This window comes from Oryzias latipes, chromosome 19, assembly GCF_053564925.1.
Source record: "Oryzias latipes strain Hd-rR chromosome 19, Olatipes_Hd-rR_3.1".
In the NCBI taxonomy this organism is placed as follows: domain Eukaryota; kingdom Metazoa; phylum Chordata; class Actinopteri; order Beloniformes; family Adrianichthyidae; genus Oryzias; species Oryzias latipes.
The window spans coordinates 4458647-4471197 of NC_136255.1; the positions used below are offsets into that span (position 1 = coordinate 4458647).

Sequence of the window (12551 nt, forward strand, 5' to 3'; positions counted from 1 at the left end):
ATTAGTTTAGCTTCCAGCCCAGTTTCCAAAGACCTGCTCCTGGATTTCTCATAAACAAACTTGTCTCTAGTCTGAGTTGCTCCAATGTACAGTGGTTCTTTTCTGTCTCACAGTTCTGCTGCTCCCCACATGTCTGCTGTGCAGTGTGTCTTCTGATTTGTCTCTTGTGTCTTCGGTTTCTGGGTCTTTCTTTGTCTCTCAGGCCCTGACCCCTTTGGTTCTACTGGGGTCAGTTGCATCTGTGTTTAGTTCTTTCATGTGTTGTCATTATTTAAAGAGCTGTCTTTTGTGTTCTTGTGTTTTTCAACGGGAACTTCTAGACGTGGACGACCGGCGCTTAAAGAAAGTTCCTCTGTGGTTCACACAAACCCTCAAACTAGAAAATAGAGTCGTGGATGTTTGCATCTTCTGCAGCAGACAGGTTGTCTGTCTCTATTTAATCAGCTAATGTCAGCAAAGCCGTGCAGATGTCGCTGAAATATGTCATCTCTCTGAGTGGAACACAGCAGAGCGGGTATCCAGGAATATGAGTCAGTTCAGGGATCAGCCAATGAACGTTTAGAACCACCCACTTTCAGTGATTGACAGACAGACTCATTCTGCTGAAAAAGCTCATCAAGAAATAAATAATTCATTCTGAAAAACAGCTATGTGAAATAAAAGCAAAGCTACTTTGGAAAATATTGATTCTGAAATGTGAGATTCCGAAAAAATGAAAATGAAAATAAAGGCTGCAGCGATCCTCTACACCCAAACGTGTCTCTGAGCTCCTTGTTTTACATATGAAACTCCGCTTTACTAACACCGAACCCCAGAAAGACGGCTACACGGAAAATAATCTGATTTTGAGTCGCCAAAAGGTTCAGAATCTCTTTGTTTTAAACCTATAATAATCCGGAAATAAAGCTTCACAAAAGGCTCCACATATTTCATCTTCAAGCTAGATTCCGATAAACGGACAACTTCGGTGTTTTCTCCTTAATCTAAAACTTTTCTTCTCGTAAATTTGGGAGATAAAAACTCGTAAATTTACTTTTTTTTTTTTGGTGGGTCTAAAACTCTGTCGTATTTAACAACCCCTCCAAAACAAATTAAAAGAAAAAAAACAATAGAAAGTTAATTTCTTCTTGCTTTGTATTAATAATAGAATGGAACTTTATTTATCTCAGGGAGAAATGTAGCCATCAGCAGCCCAAAGAAAAAAAAGTGATAGCACGATTGCAAATCACTAGATATTGGATCAAACTAACAAATCAGTAAATAGGTACATCTACACATTTACATATTTTTTAAGACCTGGTAATACAGAGTTGTGCAGTCTGATAGCAGTGGGAATGTGAGACCTGCAGCTCGTTTCTACACTGTGTGTGTCCAAATCTGTCACTGCAGGAACTTCTCAGTCATTTTGCAGTCGCCTGCAGTGGGTGAGAGCTGCTGTCTTTGATGGACAGCAGCTTGATCAACATCCTCCTCTTACCCACCTCCTCCACAGAGTCCAGCTAGCAGCCCAGGACAGAGCTGGACCTCCTGACCAGCTCATTCAGTCTCCTCTTGTCCCGGTCGTGCTGCTTGGTCCCAGCAGACAACAGCATAAAGAAAGGCAGAGGCTACCAGAGAGCCAGAAAAGGTTCTGAGCAGAGGTCTGCACACTCCAAAGGACCTCAGTCTCCTTAGAAGATGGAGGAGACTTTGGCCCTTCCTTTACAGGTCATCTGTGTTGAGGGACCAATCCAGTTTGTTGTACACCTCCTTGAAACTGTCGACCATGTCAATGTCACTTCCTGGATGTTCTCCGGGAAGTGGGCCACCGTTCTTGGTCTTCTGGGGTCAACCACCATCTCTTTGGTCTTGCTAATGTTTGAGCACAAGTCATTGCTCTCACACAAGCTCACAAAGTTCCTGATGGTTGACCGTTCCTCCACAGCACCTCCTTCAGACTCACAGTACTTCTGGAGATGACAGCTGGTGGTGTTTTACATGAAGTCCAAAGTGTAGATAGTGACGAAGAGAACAGAGCACAGTTCCCTGGGGGGGGGGGTCCTCTTTGCTCCACTCGTTACCAAAAATCCATTTCATGTGTGTGTGTGTGTGTGTTGGAGCATACTTTTTGTGGGGTAGAGGGTGTGTCTTCTAAAGGGTGCAATTAGAACTGGAGGGTGGAGCACTGAGAAGACATCTGCTGCTTGCTGGCAGTGATGTCCAAGCACCCCCACCACCACCACCAAGGGTCCTACATGTCTAAGTTCAATTAAAACCGAGAGGGGAGGAGCCTGTTACCACACGGCAACCATGGGAGGCGGACCATTACCAGGTAGCTCCTCCCCACAAGGTGCATCGCAGGCTGACCCCCTCCCCCCCCATCACCCTGATAAGTGATTATATGAGGAAGGGGGCAAGTCGGGACAGCAGGTAGACTGGCCCCCGGTTGGTGAAAAAACTGTCCCCCAGCCCCCGCTTAGGACTGGGCCAAGGTCTCCCCAGCCCATGGGCCCCATCTCCCAAAGCGCAGTGCCCCCATGCCCCACCACCCCAGCCCACACAAAGAGAGAGGAGAAAAGAAAGCGCCGCTCCCCGGAGCAAACCCAGGCCCCGCCCCCGAGCACCGCCCCTGGGAAAACCCTGGTTAGGCCTCGACGGGACCGAGGCAGTGCAACAATAGGGTTGACTCTCCCCAGGGCAGCCCCCCTCCCCCCAATAAAAGCCAACCCCCACCTGCACAGGCAAAAAGACTCACCCCCAACTTCAGTGATGGCATCTGTCTGGATATTCCATCTCAGAGTTCTGTAGTTCCATCTTTTCTTGGACTAAGATGCTGTGACTGCAGCATCTTAGTCCAACAGCTGATCTGTGTTTCCTGCCGGGTGTGGTGGCGCGCGCCTGTAATCTGCGCTCATGGAGGCTGAGGCTGGAGGATGGTTAGAGCTCAGGAGCTCTGAGCTGCAGTGGACTGTGCTGATCGGGTGTCTGCACTGAGTTCGGTACCGATATGGTCTTTCTGGGGGAGCCCGGGGAGACCAGGTCATCTAAGGACGGGTGAACCGGCCCAGGCCGGAAACGGAGCAGGTCAAAGCCCGCGTGCCGCTCAGCAGTGAGATCACACCTGAGAGTAGACGCTGTAGCACAGCCTGAAGAAACATCCAGACCCAGCCTTTTGATCTACTCTGTACTCTTCATCAGAATATTCTGACAAGAACTCCCACAGTTGTTGATCCAGCAGCTTCTGGAAACTTTAACGAGTTTTCTCTTTTTAGTGAAAAACATTGTTTCTTGTTGCTCCTACACCGCCCCCTGCTGGACTGTAGAGGGAATAACAAACAAAACAAACAGCTGTTTTCTCACTAAATGATGAAGAACAGCTCCTGTCCACTGTACCTGCTTGGTGGCGTCGTCATGGCGAGACACGTGAGCTGTGCTGAACAACTTCTCTGCTTTGATGATACCCGATGCTCCCATTTTTAACTAACATATCTTCTTTGTTCTTGTGCTGTTTTCACTTTATTTATGGTCAACTTTGATCATTTCTTTATTTTTTTAAGTTTCAGAGTTTCAACATCTTCACATTTTCAGCCATTTCTTCAGCAAATTTACCTCTGCATTTTCTTCTGGAACATCTGGAGGGCTGGTGCAGAGACAACAACCTTTGCATCAACGTGAAGAAGACCAAAGAGATGATCGTGGACTTCAGGAAGGACAGACACCCCCCTCCACCCCATTCACATTGGAGGGGCTGTGGTGGAAGTAGTTTCCAGCTTCAGGTATCTGGGCGTGCACATCTCCAACAACCATACCTGGAGCACCAACACTTCCTGTCTGGCCAAAAAAGCAAATCAGCGCCTCTATTTCCTGGGTGGAGAGCGTCCTGTCCTTCTACAGGTGTGAGGTGGAGAAGGTCCTGTCCTTCTACAGGTGTGTGGTGGAGAGCAACCTGTCCTTCTACAGGTGTGAGGTGGAGAAGGTCCTGTCCTTCTACAGGTGTGAGGTGGAGAGCGTCCTGTCCTCCTCCATCACTGTGTGGCACAGCAGCTGCTCTGCGGCAGAGAAAAAAGCTCTGCAACGAGTGACTAAAGCTGCAGCCTGCAGACCACCACTGACATCTATGAGACCAGATGAAGGAAACGAGCCTCCCCCATCCTGAAAGACCCCACCCACCCCTCACCCACTCTGTTCCCTCCTGCTCCCCTCAGGCAGGAGGCTGCAGAGCATAAAGAGCAGGACCACCAGATGAGGAATAGTTTCTTCCCAGAAGCAGTCAGACGCTGAACTCTGGAAGATCACTGGAAACCCCCCCCCCGTGCAGTACTATCATATATCCTCCGCTGTGCAATTCTCTATAGAAATCATCATATTTCACATTGACATGTCTCTTCCTGTTTGTCACTAAACGGCTGGCCCGGGACCAGAGATACAAGTTTTCTTTCATCTCTGTGGTGAAATGACAACAAAGAATCCTGAATCCTAACAGATCCGGGACCAGTTCCATGGAATAACCAACAAAGACCTGATGGAGAACTTCAGGCTCGTACCTGGGGTTGGGGCGGGGGGATGCCCGGAACTCCTGGGTGGTGATGGGGTGCTCGTCTGGGGCTGTGGGCGTCCTTCTCCGGTGGGGCCCTGCGTTGGGCTCTCCCGGCCCGGCAGGGGGGGCTGCTTTCCTGGTTGGGCTGGGGCGGCGCTCTCTTTCCCTCCATGCCTCCCAGCTCTCTGTGGGCCTCGCGGCGATCCTGCTGGCCCTGGCCTGGGTGGCGGTCTTGGTCGCCCGGGGGGCGGTTGTTCCCTCCCTGTTCCCGTGTGGCGTTGGGGGGATTCCGGCTGCCGCTGCGGCGGGGGTCTGGGTGTGGCTGGGCGCTCCTCCTCCTTCTTTTCACATTCCACCATCCATTTTAGAAGAACATAAACACTCACATGAGCACAGGTGTTAGCTCACCTTTGCACTAATAGTTTGCATGATTGAATGAATGAAAGATTTTACACTACTTGGTTTAAAGGCATAGGTATGCGTGTGTGAACACTGTTTTGTGTACATGTTGACATTTTTGCAGCTAGCAAGTATGTTGATAACATTTCAGTGTGTATGTGGACAGGCCCCGCCCTTTTTGTACTACATTTGAACCTTACCGTAATGATAAACAACCAGTAAACTGGTTGCTTTATGCTGCTTCATGGTCTTATCCCCCCTCCCCTCCTATTATCACCCTCCTACCCCCCTCTCTAACATCCCTCCCTTTTTCTTCCCTTCTTTCCGTCCGGTCCAACACACAAAATTTTCAAACATGGTTTAAATTTATAAAGTTTGGCCTCAATTACAAAAGGGGTTTATCCAGACATACCTTTGGTTTGTATGAAGATTAATAACCCCTCTTGTTAAAGTAAAATATGTCCAACACAAGAGGCCCTCAGCTCTCATCTGCCTGCCCAGCTGTTGGACAGGACAAGTTAAAAAAAAAAGATTTTATCATCTCTTTATTTGAATCCATCACAGACTGGATAAACATTTATTTTTCTATTCATGAAAAGCAGTAAAGTTGATTTTCTTTATAGCAATAGTTTTAATACAGACTTCATGTAAACTGTTGATAAATTCATACAATAAATCTACAGAATGAAACAATAAAACCTTTATTAACTTTTTCTGATTTTACACATTTAGACATTTGATGGAACTATGAGAAACAGCAACACATTTATACACACAAACACACATAGCAGGGCAGTTTAATACATGTGATAAAAATGTACAACATTCTTTAGAACATAGAAACATACACAAATATACACATAACCTAACTAGGATTAGGGGTGGGGGGGTCACTTGGGTTGGGGTCGGGGTTAGGATTAGTGTCAGGTCAGGGATGGGTGGAGGTTATGCTATGGATGGGGGGGGGGGGGGGGTTGGTTTGGTGGAGGTTAGGGTTAAGATGAGGTCAGGTGATGTGTCAGTCAATGCAGATTTGAGCAGATCTTTGACACCCCCTACTACAGGGGTCAGGGACCCCATTCTTCAGCTCCACCTGGAAAAGGGTGAGGACACAATCAGATCTATTTCCTGTTCTCTTTTTGATGACATGGGCGTTGGTCAAAATGTGGCCATCGTACGACACCACAAACCCGGATCCACTGCTGAACGGCACCCCCCTCCTGGAAGCTCCCATCCTAAACAGAGACAGAAGGGACAGCTGATTTAAAGGACATATATCTCAGGCTATACGTATATGATAATATATTACTTTTTTCTGAATATCTTACTGGGTTGCCATCCTATTGTAGGAATGGCATCGGAGCTGCTGACTGACGCCGCCATGTTCTCTGGCCTCACTGACTGAAGCTTGAGGCACTTCTGTTTTTATTCAAATACAAACCACGTGGGCCAGTTTACAAGTTTTTATAAACGGCACCCCCCTCCTGGAAAACACCATCCTGCAGACAAATAGATCCATGAAGGTCTTTGTTTTCCTGGTCTGAGCTGGAATCTGCATCCAAACTGTACGGCTGCATAGCTCTAATATTTCTGGCTGTTTTTGTTGCTAGGGGAAGGGGGCGAGGTGGCTCCATGCTAATGGCCCCGCCCACAGCTCAGAGGTGAATTTCTAATGAAGTCCTGCTGCTCTGCAGAAACTATGTCCTAGAAAAAGACAGGTTTAGTGATTTTAGCTAAATAATAGTGAAGAGACCACTGGAAACTCTGAAAATGAATGAAAAGATGATCAGAGTGGGACTTTAAACCTTTGATAAAATCCACTAAAGGATATTTAATGTCATTTTTAATGAGAAAGATTTCTACATCATGATCAGTTTTTGTTCTCAATAATGTCAGTTTAAGAGGAAAAAATATTCAGAAAAAAGGCAAATCTTTAGAAAACATGGACCACGTTCTACACAATGGAGTTTGAAGGAAAGTTTGGATCCTGGTTATTAGATAGAGGTCTCAGAAATGTGTGGATGAAATATAATATCAATGGTTAAACAGGGTTAGTGACTAAACCAACAAGAAGCATCCAGAAATTATTTTTTCCCAAACACAGGTGTGCACACAGGATTTGTTAGCTGTCCCATGAACTCTGGACCACAGAACAAATCCTGAAAGTTGAGTTTTTTCAGAAAAAAAAAAAACAACACTTATGGGGAAAAAAAGTAAAAATCTTTTTATTTAAAGCACAAAATGATGAGAATCTTTGTCCTGATAGCAGCAGAAGCCAGCCAGCCTTCAGCTCAGTGAACAGAGACTCAGACACTTTCAGAACAGCTCTATGTGAACCACAGCGCCCCCCCCCCCCCCCCCCCCCGCGCGATTAACGAAAATCCACGAATTGTTGACGCTGTTTTAAAACTCCCAGAGCCTCTGCAGAATCAGAACCTTTTTCTGTCGTTTGGGTTCATTTCCACAATCTGGAGATGATGAAGGGCGTTTGGATGGAATCTTAAACGCGTAAACAATACTTGGGGGATTAATGTACTGTTAGACCCCTAAATAATAGTGCAGTATTTGTTCACTAAAGTGATACCTCTCAATTAAATGTGTTGAATATTTATATTTCTATAATCCATTTTGCGTATCTTACTGCCTTACCAACCTGTAAGACTGGAGAGCAACAAAGTCGACTGACGATGACTCTGGTCCTTCTGCCATTTTGATGCTGGCTAAAGTCTCCATACCGCCTCACAGACTCAAACGCCACCTGCTGGTGGAAAGGTGTAACTTCACCCGTAAGGCACTTAAACATTAGGGAAAACATTTGGTTGATGCTATAAAGAATTCAACTAAATGCTTTCCTGTTTTTCTTTATTACAGCTGAGGAAACAAATGAGAGCTCAAAGGCCGCTTTAACATGTTTTACTTTTACAACAGGGATTATGAATCTTCTGACACACCAGATATATATTTGAATTAAGCCATTTTAAAAAAGAAAAAGCATTTCTGGTATTGACTTATATTTTCAGTTATTCTACAGAAACGCTTCCATTCCTACCAGTTCCAGTAGAGTAAGGGTTGTCCAGTGTCCAGCAGAGGGCGCTTGGTGCTTCGCTAGGATCACTTTCATGGTTCAGGGTTGGTTCGCCATCTTGTTTCTTCCGCTCATGGATCTCAGAAAACAATCCGCTTTATTCGGCCCAACCTTCATGGCCCATCAGACAAACATAAAATACACTCAAATAAGCTAAATAAACACCAGGCAGTCAGTACGAATAAATAAAAATAAGGTCGCCTTGTTTTTAATTTTATTTTTTAAACAGAACTATTTCAAGTTACGCATCACGTAATGGCGGTTGGATGTCCGCGCGAGGCCTACATTAACGCGCCAAAACATCTACAACTTGACTAAAAAATCATAAAACAACATAAATTCACTGTCTTAGTCTGCTATTTCACGACATTTACTAATAAAACATTGTTAAATATGAAATTTATGCAAATAAAATATATTTTTAACACACTCACCAAGTCCCGTTGAGTACATGAAAATAGTATTTTTTTCTTCAGGCAAAACCCAACTTCACCACCGAGTAAAATGAACAAAAACCAAACTTTTATCGATCTCTGATCATCTCATCTTCTCCCTCGTTTGATAAACTGCATAATGGCCGCTCTGCTAACGTACAGGAAAGCTCTCACATCTGAAAAAACCTGATTGGCTGTTGTCGGTCACGTGGATCGCGTCACCCAGAGACTGCAAAACTTTTCAAAATAAAAGAGAACAAATATGAAATGACATTTTGAACAATTTCCCATTTATGTTTTTCTTGTATTTTAATATATTTTTATTTTTTGGATTATTTATTTTTAAGGGTATTTTAACCTGGGTTACATTTAGAAGGAATTGTTTTCTCTTCAAAAATTAAGTAAAATGAAATTAAAAATAGAAAATTAATTTCTTGCTTTGGTTGAGACATTGAATGGAACTTTATTTATCTCTCAGGGAGAAATTTACCCATCAAGGAAGCCCAAAGAAAAATAAAGTTATAGTACAATTGCAAATCACCAGATATCAGATCAAACAAATCAGTAAATAGGTACATTTATATATGTGCACATTTTTGATGACCTGATAATACAGAGTTGTGCAGTCTGATAGCAGTGGGAATGACAGACCTGCAGTAGTGCTCGTTTCTACACTGTGGGTGTCTTATTCCACCCACCCACCCATCCATCCATCCATCCATCCATCCATCTATCCATGCTCCACTGCTCTGCACAAGGCGGCCACAGTGCGTGCATGCGAGAAATCCTGGCGGCCCTGCACAGTAAGAAGGAAGAAGCTGGAGGTCTGGGCGTGCGCGGAGAGTCTACGGTGCATCAGCTCACACTGCAGTCGTTGGTTTGATGATGAGGACTAACAAGAACTTAGTTTTCCTCATTGATTAAAGCTGTGATCGCGGTTGATACAGATTTTTAAACCGCCTTTATAGTAAGGATGATAAACACCTCTAAATAAAGTGATTCTGGCTCCTCCCACCACAGAGACTGCAGGATCTGTCAGACTCACCTGTCCATTTCCTCATCCTTGGATGAAAGGCTGATGTTGGCGTCTGACTAAAAGAGTCAAGAAAACACTTATTGAGTTGTAAAAGAATAAAACAAAAAAAAGACCCTTTTAGACGAGGCAAGCACATTTCATGAACACACAAAGGCAATTGCTTTACATAAAACATTAAAAGAAATGGGGCGACAGTGGCTCAGGCGGTTGAGCGGGTCATCCAATGATCAAAGGGTCAGCGGTTCTGTAGCACCCTCGAGGAATTAGCATGAGCACGAGGTGTTTAAAACAGGGTTTATTGGTCTTCACAACCCGTGAGAACTGGCAGCAAAATAAAAAACACAAATATACATCAAAAATAATTCTACAGCTTACAAAATATGAATCTTAAATTATACAAATAAAAGCACACAAACCTCGTGGGCTGACATCCACGAGGGGCTAATTACTCATTTGGCTTCAGCTTTCCTTTAACTTTCTAAATAAACACAATAAACAAATTATTACATTGATAATTCTGTTATACATCGATGTGATCTCTACTGATCTTACCGGAGATCTTCACGTGGCTGCAGCAATGCACTGATAGCTGGGTGCGTAGTTAAATGTGTCCGTGTGGAACTTTAATTGAACTTTGTTCCACATGCTCTCACCACTAGATGGCGCAAATTAAAATATAATTTAGAACAACAGAATAAACACATAAATGTTTGGGACTGTTACAGGTTCAATTCCCGCTCCCACCAGTGAAATGTTGTTGTGTCCTTGGGCAAGACACCTCACCCTCCTTGACTCCAGTGTGGCTCCACTGGTATGTGAATGTGCATGAATGATCCCAGTGATGGTCAGAGGGGCCGTAGGCACAATCTGGCAGCCAGACCTCTGTCAGTCTGCCCCAGGGGCAGCTGTGGCTACAACAGTAGCTTACCACCACCAAGTATGAATGAGGAGTGAATGAATAATGGACACAATGTAAGTGCTTTGAGCATCTGGAAAAGCGCAGAAAAATCCAATCCATTATTATTGTTAAAAAGAACAGAATTTAGATCAAGCATAAACTCCACGGGTCATTTCTGTTGGCTCCAATGTAAAGTTACCAAAGGACACAAAATATTTTCTGTTTTCCAAGCATGAACCAGTAAAGTACTGGCCCATTGAGACCCACCACGTTTTCCAGACATTTGAGTAATAAAACATGCTCAACTGTAACAAATGCAGCAATGAGATCCAATAAAACCAGCACTGACACATTTCCACTGTCCATGTTCAAATGTATATATTAGTCATTGGGAGCAGGCAGCTTGTGGCCCACTCGGCGTATTTTCTACGTGACAAATAAACTCTTTTTCAAGCAACATTTTGTCGTCTGCTCCGGATTCCCAACAATTTGACTAAAGAAATATTCCAAAATGCAAATTTGTTCTAAATTTTCTTTATATGTGTCCTCCAAAATGCTACAAGATTATGTTCAAAACAGCATTGGGTCTTTAGATTCTATCTAGATCAATTCTATCTTTCAGTAGATGGTAGGACAGGCTGAAACCTGTTCTAGTCCAACATCCCCACCTCCTGTACAGCTAAATCAAGACATCGTGCATTTGACATGAACTTTCTGGCCATTTTAAAATAAATCTTTCTGCTATGAATTTGTTTTTTTCAAAAATATGCCCCACTTTTCAGAGAGTTTTTTCATTTCTGCTTGTTTTTCATTGTCTAAATGTCTCTCTGCATTTGTTTCTGTGTTATGTCGACATTTAAACGTCCCTAGAAGTGCAGCCGCCGATCCCATCAAGCCTCGCCGTACTCATGTTTCCATCTTGGTTCCCTACCACAGTCGCTCCTGCAAAAGAGTTCCAGCTTTGGTGAACGCTCAAACCCACCAGGGGGAGTCTGCTTGTTACCTGGCAGCGCAGCAGGGGCATGGGGGAGTGGTCCGCCTCCTCCTGAAAGCCCACGCCGACATCACCAGATGACTTGTCCTGTCCTCTGTATGCAGGTGAAGCTGCTACCTGCCGCTGACAGGTGCTGTCTGCTGTTTTTGTAGCAAAGGTGTAATTCCCTCAGCTGTAGACAGGGGGCACATGGACGTGGTTGACCTGCTGTTGTCTAAGGGCGCAGAGGTTAACAGGACACACACGGCGTCCACACACAAACAGCTGTAAATGCGCCGTCTCTCCTCCAGGGTCACGGCCAAATTGTGTCCATCCTGGTGAAGGTCAGTAACCGGGAGGTTCTGGACAACCATGGCATCTCCCCTGTGTTTGTGGCGGCGCAGTACGGACAGAGGGAAAGCCTGGAGGCTCTCATTTATGCTGGGGATCAGCTGTTTCTGTCTTTGCATTATTGTGTTTTCAAACCTGGAGGAAAACTCCAGATGGCATTTAGACATCAGCTAAACTCATCCGTTCCTGATCCTCTCCCTGCATTTTCCTTTTTTTCTCTTTTCCAGTTTAGTTATTTCTCTTACCTGTGTCACCAGGTGCATCTGGCGCGTCGGTGTTCCCCCTGCGCCTCAGTCACAACTCCACTTAAAAGGGATTCCCCAATAATTGCCGTCAGCCTCTCATCAAGAGAGGTCAGCTCCGGTGTCGTCCCCCCCACCCACCCGTGGCAGACACACTCTGTCGATGGAGCGCTACACATCTTTTCGCCTCGACTTTGATGTCCGACCATTTCTTTTTTATTTCGGCCACGGTCCGAGGTTGTGAGGCTACAGCATTTACGGCGTCTGCCCCCGTTTGTCACTCAGTGCCTTTTTGGCATTAGTAATGCCCACACTGTGCCCTCCAAACAACACTTTTCTCCTCTTTTCCTCCTCGCCAAAGATAACTTCTACTTCACATTGAGTGAAGTTACGTTTTTTTGATTTCCTCTCTGTATTTGCCATGATTTCGCAATCAATGAATATTCATTTGTGGGCGTTTCACAGACTATTTATGGGCAACTATGGGCGTGTCATGGCGCCGCAAAAGCTGCGCTGCATTTAGAATGGTTGTGATTTATTAAGGGAAAGATGCGTAGGATGTGCGTGCGCACGGTTTTATAAATCCGAATATTTCTGTGCGTACGCACGTCCTATGT

The 12551-nt window shown here is 44.8% G+C and overlaps 1 long non-coding RNA gene across 6 annotated transcripts; it reads right to left on the reverse strand.

Annotated features, from left to right (window-relative positions):
• Positions 1-5444: 5444 nt before the first annotated feature.
• LOC144988032 (uncharacterized) lies at positions 5445-10953 on the reverse strand. 6 transcript variants are annotated; one of them, XR_013651745.1, is made up of 8 exons: positions 10023-10925; positions 9887-9948; positions 9480-9526; positions 8435-9230; positions 7965-8111; positions 7569-7676; positions 6244-6414; positions 5445-6150 (listed from the first exon to the last, which is right to left on the reverse strand). It is a non-coding gene; the product is annotated as an uncharacterized LOC144988032 (long non-coding RNA). The 6 variants fall into 6 exon arrangements; XR_013651746.1 differs by having other exon boundaries at positions 8435-9791; positions 10023-10953; XR_013651744.1 differs by having other exon boundaries at positions 9480-9791; positions 9887-10941.
• Positions 10954-12551: the final 1598 nt, after the last annotated feature.